General features: G+C 45.3%; 1 protein-coding gene across 5 annotated transcripts in view; it reads right to left on the bottom strand.

Annotated features, from left to right (window-relative positions):
* KLHL5 (kelch like family member 5) overlaps window positions 1-9401 on the bottom strand; it is a 205921-nt gene that overhangs the window by 136121 nt on the left and 60399 nt on the right. The window contains exon 3 of one of the 5 annotated variants that reach the window (XM_019526389.1): window positions 6555-6669. The exons of the other annotated variants lie outside the window; for them this stretch is intronic. The gene's annotated coding sequence lies outside the window, so the exon portion shown is untranslated. The remainder of the gene's footprint in view (window positions 1-6554; window positions 6670-9401) is intronic. 5 annotated transcript variants of the gene reach the window in all.

The following is a 9401-nucleotide window of genomic DNA, read 5'->3' as shown; positions in this document are numbered from 1 at the left end:
AGTCTAAAAGCAAACATATGTAAAGGTACTTAAAGAAAAAGAATAGAAAATATTGAAAAAAATGCCATTAGATAAATAAATGAACACCTCCACCTAGAATGTTGTTCTTAGGTCTGGCCACCCTAGCTCAGGAAGGATATAGCAGAAACTGAGGAGGTTCTGAGACAATTGACAAAAATTATTAGGAAAAAAATGCCAATTGAAAAGAGGTGAGGTGAAAAATGGAACTATTTAGGAGAAACAAATAATAAAGGGGGAGAAAATAATGCATCTTATTAGAGAATATAAACTGGACGCACTTATTTAAACTCTTACAAAAGCAAGAGCAAGAGGACAGCCAATTAAATTGAAAAGGGACCAAAAACTGACAAAAATATTTTATATCTTGAATGATTAGCTTCAAGATACTAAAGTCAAGAATTTCATTAGGTTGCACAACTAGACATGGCATTTACCTGTATTACCAAATATCCAGATTTACCAAATATGGGAGTTTTAAAAAATAGCAGTAAATATACCATATACTACTTCATGCAAGAGTCAATAAACCAAATGATCACCCTCTGAGACAATATATTAGACCTGATATGCTGCATGACCAATCTGATCTGATATAGCATTTCTTACACTCTGATTAAAAGTCCAGCAGCAACTTTAGTTTATGGAGAGAGAGAGAGAGAGAGAGATGTAGTTGTTATATTTACCTTAAGAGCGAGTAACTTAATATAATTTCAGGTTACAGAGAGCATAAAATATTAAAACAAGTTAACTTATATGTTCGGACCTGCCCTTTGCATTTGTGAATTGAATTTAATTTTGCAACTTAAATATCACCTTTTGTGGTTTCATATAGTCTCTGGAAATAACTTTACAATGCAGTGAGTTGTACTGCTGTCTCTTTGCTAGTTCATGTCTTACTGGAAATGGAAATCAGGAATTCACCTTATCGTCAGAACTTTAAGATATCCTAGCTTTTTCTATTTTTTTTTTTTTAATTAACAAAAGAGAAGGTACATGGCAAGCAAGAAGTAGTAGACTATTCTAGGGAAAGGAGGTAGCATGTAAGAAAAAGTCAGAATGTGGGAAAAAGGCAACAGGAGTGTTAAAATGAACTAAGAGAAGCAGAACAGGTAAGAGACGTAATAATTATAGTGGAAAGGGGTAACTATTAGGAAGTGCGGATAGAAGGTGTTTTAGAGAAAAAAGAATAGAAATCCTTGAACTTGAGATCTTGTCTACGCTTAAATCTTAAGTAGCCCAGATAGTCACTGCAGCAAAGATGCAGTAACATGAGCTAGACAAAACTCTTGGGGTAGAATGATATCTTTAAGATATTGCTTCTGCCCCAAGAGTTCTGTCCACCTCTGTTTTTTAGACCAACATGACTAAAACCTATATCCCTGTAGCATCACAGCATCCCTGGTGGGCTTCTAAAGCCTATGCTGAAGCCTGTACCAATAAGTCTTCACTGTGATTGTTACCTGAGCTAGCTAAATTAAATCTAGTTCAGGTAAACCTACACATATTGCAACTATACTTCCAAATTTAAGAAATACTTAGCCAGAGAAGGGATTCATAAGAGAATGTGGTATGCAGAACAAAATGTTAGTGCTATGGTTTTGGAGGAGATAGAAACAGGAAAGCTGAAGGCAATATTTTATAGCCACCAAATATAGAAATGACTAAGTCGCAGGCAACTTTTTCAAAATGGGATAAACAAGAAAAATATGAATTGCCGTCATCATGCAGAAAAGGAGAAACAGCTTGAGACTAAATACTTAGGTAGGGGGTGGTAATAGTGAGGAAAAAGCACGGAGGAAACTTTTGAGGTAAATTTGGCCAAAAATGGTGACAGAAATTAAGTAGAAAAAACAAATCCTCAGTTCTGAAAAGACCCGATATAGCACTACCATTTAGTTCTCAAAACTACAAGATACATGGATACATTTATGAAAAACTGAACTTTATTTCTTCCTTTCCTCACTTTTCCTTTCCCAGAACAGAGAAAATAAATAAACAAATAAATAAATGCCCTTGTATTATTCACTCTAGTAAGATTAATGTACACAAATAAATATGTTGAGTAAGAAGGTATTCGTGGTAGAACTATACTAAAAAAAATTCAGTCAAAAATACACAATCAGGCATTATTTTCTGTTTGCCACTTGTAATGCTTCTGTAAACTATGTTACTACCTGCAAATGTCTTCACATACATGTAAAATAAAGTTCTGAGTCACTAACAACTTCAGTGTTGCAAAGAAAAAAACTATTTTAATAAAAATCAGATTAAATGATTGTTTTGATATTGGCTTAGTTCCTGGACATAGGCACACACAATACAAATACTTTCTATAACTTCCACCATTAGTTTTAAGAATCTTAGTTTCATCCTACCATAAACCCACAAATAAGACGACTACAAACAACCCCAATTTGAAATAATGGCTAGTTTGCACAAGGAACGATACAAACACATACAGCATATTTTCTATTTCAAGTAATTTAACAGTCTACAGACAACAGAGTGGCAGAAAAATGATATGACCTATTAGGGACTTGCCTACATGGGTTACCACAAAGTTAGCTGGAATGGGCAATTACAAACATGGTAACTACTTAGTAACTCCCTCTGGCCACATCCACATGAGTAGGGCTGTGCATTTGCAGCAACACAAATTCTTGCAGTTACTTTGTGCTGCAGTGCACGCCTCTGCTCATGCTGTTTGCAGCACGACACATTGCTCTGCTGCTTCATGTGCTACAGACAGCCAGGGAGTGGTACGTGGAGACAGGGGGGCTGCCTGCTCCCATCTTCGCACTGCAGAGTCCCATATGCTGAGGCACCCTGAGTCCCAGCCAGCTGCTCCCCGTCTGGCTGAAGTGCAATGTGCCTTGAGACAGGGGAGCAGGCGCCCTGGGAGCAACCCTGAGCAGCCCTCCAAGAGCTACTCAAATTAAAGAGCCTGAATCGTCTTCTACATCAGCATCTCTGCACTTCAAAATGGTGGCAGGGGCACTTTATCCAAAGCTCATTCAATGAGATTTAGATAAAGAGTCCCCACCAGCACTCTGAAGTATGGGGCCACTAATACACAAGACATGAAGGATGGCTAATACACAAGACGTGAAGGCTGGCTGGAGCATGGTAATTACCATGCTCCAGCAGACTCAATTTACTGAGTCAGTCCTGACTCGTCATAATTGCAGTGCATCAGTGCAGCCTCTGCATTCATGTATAGGCATCCCTTAACAACCCTTTAGATATTCCTGGGAGAAATGAACCAGCTGACATGCTTAGTATACCAGGTACACTCCAAGAAATTAAAAAAAAAAAAAAGCTAATAAAAACCAGTAGTGTTGATAGTATAAGAGGATTAACAGTGAAAGGAATCTCATTTCTAAGTTCCACTGATATCAGCATGGCATGATTTAAGACTTCCAGAACACCAGAACACTGATTTAAGGATGGTTCTGCTAAATATTCTCATTAGACGTGATAGAGGATGACATGAAGAATAAAGCAGTGCTACCTGAACCATGCTATCCTTCCATATGGCCTGCACCATGGCAGTGTGCTAGAGAGCAGTGTAGAAGCAAAAAGTCAGCACACAAGAGACCTTCCCATGCTATGGATATTTTTTAGCACCTGCTCTCCATCATTTTAGGGCAAAGGGAAGATGTGATTATCCAAATCTTTCCCAAAAAGATTCTACTAATTTAATTTAAAGTGACCACCCATCTTAAATATTGTGGTTATGTCCTGTCATGCCCAAAGGACTTCTTGTAATGGAACTTTTGTTCCAAATTTGAAAATTCGTCCCAAAACTTTGCTAAGCAAGACACTACCTGCCCCCTGGGAATGCAGTTTCTTGCAACTTGGAGATAAAACAGTCTAGTCTCCTGAGAGGTAGTCAGCTGTGATAATCTGAAGTGAGGCAGAAGGCAGGACAGGGTGGCACTTTATAGATCAGAGGTACGCAAAATGCAGCTCACCAGGGATTCTTTCTGGCCCACGGTGTGTCCTCTGGCCCTGCCTAGCAGTTGCAGGGGTAGCCCAGCGTGGCAAATGCAGACCTGGCCCTGCTGCCTGGGCACCCTGTCCCGTCTGCCCCATACCGGCTGCCAGAGGCACCAGACAAAGTGGGTGGTGTCTCCATGGAGACTGGCCTCAGGGCCCCTGCAGCCGGGCAGATGGGATGGGGCCATGGGTGGGCAGGGAGCTGAATCCAGGAGTGGGACAGGCTGGAAGAGTCAGGGCTGGGATCCTGGGGGAGGGATCCGGAGTCTGGGACTGAGCCATTATCGGGACATGCTGCATGTCCCTGCCCACAGAACTGAAGTCCATTGCACGGATGTGCAGGGAGCAGATTGCTGTGCCCCAGCCCTGTGCTATCACCACCCTGCAATCCTGGTCCCAGTACTGCCTGCCCATTCTGCTGCTGGACACCTCCCCATCCACCTGGCTGAGTGTGCCTTGCATGCGGCGGTCCCAGGCCAGTCTCCATGGAAACCCTGTCCACCCACCTGCTCCAGCCAGCATCTCCTGGGTAAGACCAATCACCCAATGCTGGGTCAGCACTGGCCCCCACCTCCCTCCCCCCAACCACTCACCAAAACTCCTTAAGTGGCCCTCCAGGCCAAATAACTGCCCACCCTCCTGTTATTGACTAACTTGCTCAGAAATGCTTCCAGAGGCGGCTTTCAGGGGCAACAACCTACTACTTCATAGAATCATAGAAATGAAGGGCTGGAAGGGACCTCGAAAGATCATCAAGTCCAACCCTGCTGCTCTGGGCAGGAATACTGCTGGGATCAAATGATCCCATAAAGGTATCTGTCCAATCTTCTCTTGAAGACTTCCAAGGTTGAGGACTGCATTATCTCCTTGGGAAGTCTATTCCAGATTCTGGTCACCCTTACCATAAAGAAGTTCTTCCTTACATCCAACATGCTAATATCCTGAGCCAGAGCTATATAGCCATGTTTACATGACACTGAGCCCAGACAAGTATGTTTGTATCTCAGCAAAGTTAACTTACCTGGATGCATTGCAATGTGAAGGCCACTAAGCTACTCAGGTCTGCTGAAGCACCAATAGCTTGCCTGCCAGAACACTGTGTGAATGTGACTACTCTGCTTAGCAGTGGGCTGTATTAAGACAGGGCAGAAGAAGACTGGTTGTATAAATATTGTAGTTTTTACATTTATTGCTACATAACTAATGGAATCTTCTAAATTGCAGGACTTGATTCTTATGGGGAGCTTTAGTTATTAGGCCATCTGCTGGGTGGTAAGCACAGCAGTGCACAAGCAGACCAGCAAATTCTTGAGTATACTGGGGATAAAGTTTTTTATACATATAGTAGAGAGGCCAACTACAGAGGGGAAGGTCTTGACTTACTGCTCACAGACAAGGAGGAATTGGTTGAGAATGTGAAGGTGGAAGGTAACTTGCGTGACAGTGAACATGAATGACAGAGTCTAAGATCCTAAGTGGAGGAAGGGAGAGCAGCAGAGTAAGGACACTGGACTTCAGAAAAACAGATTTTAGTAGACTTAGGAAACTGGTAAACAGGATCCTCTGGGAGGCAATTCTGAGGGGGGAAAATGAGTACAGGAAAGCTGACTGTACATTAAGGAGGCCCTTTTAAGAGCACAGGCGTAAGATATGCCAATGAAACAGAAGAATGGGAAGTGCAACAGAAGACCAGCCTGGCTACACAGCAATCTCTTCAATGATTTGAAACTCGAAAAGGAATCCTATAAAAGTCAAAACTTAATCATAGCACTAGGCAAGAATACAAAAATATCACAAGGGCATATTGGGGAAGCCATTACAGATAGAAACCAGCAAATCTCTCATTGGGTTGAACACTTCTCAGATCTACACTCACAGGAAGGAAACATCATCAGCAAATAACGGGACCAAATACCAACTCTACAGGTCAGGCCACTGATTCATTATCAAGTGGCAAGGCTCCTGGAAAAGATGGCATCCCAGCAGAAATTCTCAAGTGTGGAAAAGAAAGCCTACCACCATATCTTCATCAGCTGCTACTTAAATGCTGGAAAGCGGGTGAGGTACCACAAGATGTGTGTGAAACAAACATCATTACTCTGTATAAAAATAAAGGAGATAAGGGCGACTGCAAGAACTACAGAGGTATATCGCTACTAAGTATAGCAGGAAAAGCAAGGGTCATCTTGGTGTGCCTACAACAGCTGGCGAGACATGTGTACACTGAATCTCAGTGTGGATTCAGGGCTGGAAGATCAACCATACACATGATATTTTCCCTGCAGCAACTTGAAGAAAAGTGCAGAGACCAAAATCAACCGATGTACATCGCCTTCGTGGACCTAACCAAAGCATTTGACTGACACCATTGGCAGAGCAGGCGTATTTGCGGTTCTAGAAATGATAGGATGCCCACCAATCCCGTTAAGTCTTATACGTTCCTTCCATGACAACATGAAAGCAACTGTTCAGTTTGATGAGTCTTCTGACAGCTTCGAGATTAAAAGCAGAATAAAGCAGGGATGTGTTCTGGCCCCTACACTCTTTGGAATCTTCTTCTCAGTACTCTGCCACTGCGCATTTAAAGACGTGGAAGGTGGAGTGTACCTTCACACAAGATTGGATAGGAAACTCTTCAACCTGCCACAACTCATAGCAAAGACTAACAGTTAGAAAGGTGCTTATCAGGGACCTTTTCTTCACCTACGATGCTGTCGTTAGGACCAGGACAAAGACCTACTACAAGAACTCATGGATCACCTCTCAAGAGCTTGCCAGACATTTGCTCTCACCATCAGCATAAAGAAATCAGTTGTACTAGGACAGGGAGTTCCACAAGGTCCATCAATCACTCTTATTGAGAACCAGCTAGAAGCAGTCCAAAAGTTCAGCTACCTAGGTTCTACAGCAGAGGAGAGCAATTATTTCAGCTGGAGGGCCGCTTAACGTGTTTTGGTGAGCTGTATGAGTAGCCCCACCCCTTGACAGTTACCTCACTCCCCTGGTCACCATTTTGGGACCCAATGTCCCACCCCCTAACCCCTGACCTTTGCCACTGGAAGTCCCTCCCTTTGCCACCCGGAAGTACTCTTTTTGGGAGGGGAGGGTTGCCATCTTGGAACCAGAAAAAAACAAAAACAAATCACACACTAAAAGTAAAACACCTACCATATTATTGTCATGATTTGTGTTTACATGGTATATATAGAGAAGATTGCATAATAACTCAAAAATAAAGTCTTGGTCATATATATTGTCGGGGGGGTGCGGGCAATAGGGTATGTTGAGGGGTGTAGATGTGGAGGGGTTGTGAGGGCAGGGTGTGGGCGTGTGGCATTTGTGGGGTGTGAGGGATCATGGCAGAGAGTGTGGGGACACACCCTCCCCGCATAGCGCACACAGGCCCCGTTGGCAGCACCAGGAGCACCAGCAGACAGTGAGTAATTATGCCCAGTGTAGGTGCTGCCGCTCAGCAGTGCATGGCTCTGGCCAGTGCTGTACGCAGGGGTGAGAAATGCAGCCTGGCTGGGCTGTCTCTATTGTGCAGAACTCCCTGCCTGTATGTGCAGCTCTTCCACATGCACACCATGGGAAGGAAGCTCCACGCACTGGAGCCCACTGCTTTCCCTGCCCCCTGCCACAGGTCCCTATATTCTGCTGGAAGTAGAAGGGAGCCCCTTCCCCTGCTTCCCACCCGGAGACCCAGGAGCTATGGCACGGAAGCCAGTGGGCTTATGCGCATGGCCCTTCCCTCCCGTGGCATGCAAGCGCGAGAGTTGCATGTGCATGCAGGGAGTGCCATATGATCGAGGCAGCCTGGCAGGGCTGCACTCCTTGCCCCATGTGCAGCACTGGCCAGAGTTGCATGCAGTTGGGTGGCAGTGCTTGCACTAACACGAGCACCTACTGCCTGCTGGTGCACCTTTTGCTGCCGATGGGGACTGTGCATGCCATGGGGGGACAGTGCGAGCGGTCCGTACACGCCCCCACAATCCCTCACACTTGCACCATGCCCATTCAAGCTCTGCACTCCCCCTCCCCACCCCCAGGCGCAGGCTCTGCGCTGCCACCAGCCCCACGCTCCGACTCAGCTGCAGGTCCCCTCAGCCCCCACCACTTCTCTACTTGCTGCCCGGAGCAAGCAGAATGCCAGGGAAGCTGCACAGGTCCTTTGGTGGCTACAGCCGTAGCTCTGTCCAGAAGCTGCATGCTAGCCGGGTGGGGCCTTTCTGCCCACAAGGGTGGGAACGAGGCACAATACGGTATGTTGGCAGGGGTGTGTGTACATGGATGCCTTGCTCCCACCCTCGTGGGCAGAAGAGCTGAGCAGGGTACAATTAGTTGGCAGATGCTTGCAGGCCAGATGAAAGTGCCTGGTGGGCCAGATCTGGCCTGTGAGCCGTATTTTGCTAGCCCGTTTTACACTGACCACCAACCTCTCACTGGATGATGAACTTAATGTTCATATCGGAAAGGCTCCCATTACTTTCAGCAGACTAACTAAAAGAGCATGGAACAACTCAAAGCTTACCATCAAGACCAAAATGTTAATGCACAAAGCTTGTGTACTCAGTACTCATATATGGTGGGAAAACATGGACTGTGCTGGCTAAGCCATCTGAGCATATTGGAAGATGGACATATACCCAAGAGCATGCTATACAGGGAACTATCGGAGGGAACAAAATCAACAGGATTTCCCAAGCTTTGCTACAAAAACATATGCAAGCGAGATATGAAGACATTTGGAATTGATCCTGACCAATGTAAAACCTTGGCTAGTGCTCAGAACAAGTGGTATCATCATCTCTACCAGGGCATCAAAGTCTACAGGAATTGGCTCCAACAGCTTGAAGACCCTGTGGTTGTCATCCATGGGGGAACGAATGATGCGGCCAGGGGCAACCCTGACCACATTATGAATGGTTTCAAGGCTCTGGAGGACAAGCTTAAGGAGACGGGGGTGCATGTGGTATTCTCCTCCCTTCTTCCAGTGAGAAGGCAGGGACGGTGACATGAGGCCTGCATTGGCGAGGTCAACCAGTGCTTACTCAGTTGGTGCTGCCAGGCAGGCCATGGGTTCCTAGATAATGACGTATGCTTTTGGGTGGGGGACCTGCTGGGGTGGGATGGGCTTCACCTCTCTCCTAAAGGCAAGTGCGTCTTCTCTTCCAGGTTGGCTGATCTCGTACGGTGAGCTTTAAACTAGCCTTGCTGGGGGAGGGGGCTACAGGAAGACAAGGAGACACCACCCAAGCAAGACAGGTGAAAATGCAAGGAGTGCCCAGGTAAGAAACAGGGGTCCAGACAGTCTCCCAAATTGGGGGGTGGCACATGCAGCTAGGCAAGGCCTTAAATGCCTATATACCAATGCTCGTAGT

Source organism: Gavialis gangeticus, unplaced genomic scaffold, assembly GCF_001723915.1.
Source record: "Gavialis gangeticus isolate Ggan-Ray unplaced genomic scaffold, GavGan_comp1, whole genome shotgun sequence".
NCBI lineage: Eukaryota > Metazoa > Chordata > Crocodylia > Gavialidae > Gavialis > Gavialis gangeticus.
The sequence above is the reverse complement of the archived record's forward strand: the minus strand, read 5'-3'. Positions and strand labels throughout refer to the sequence as shown.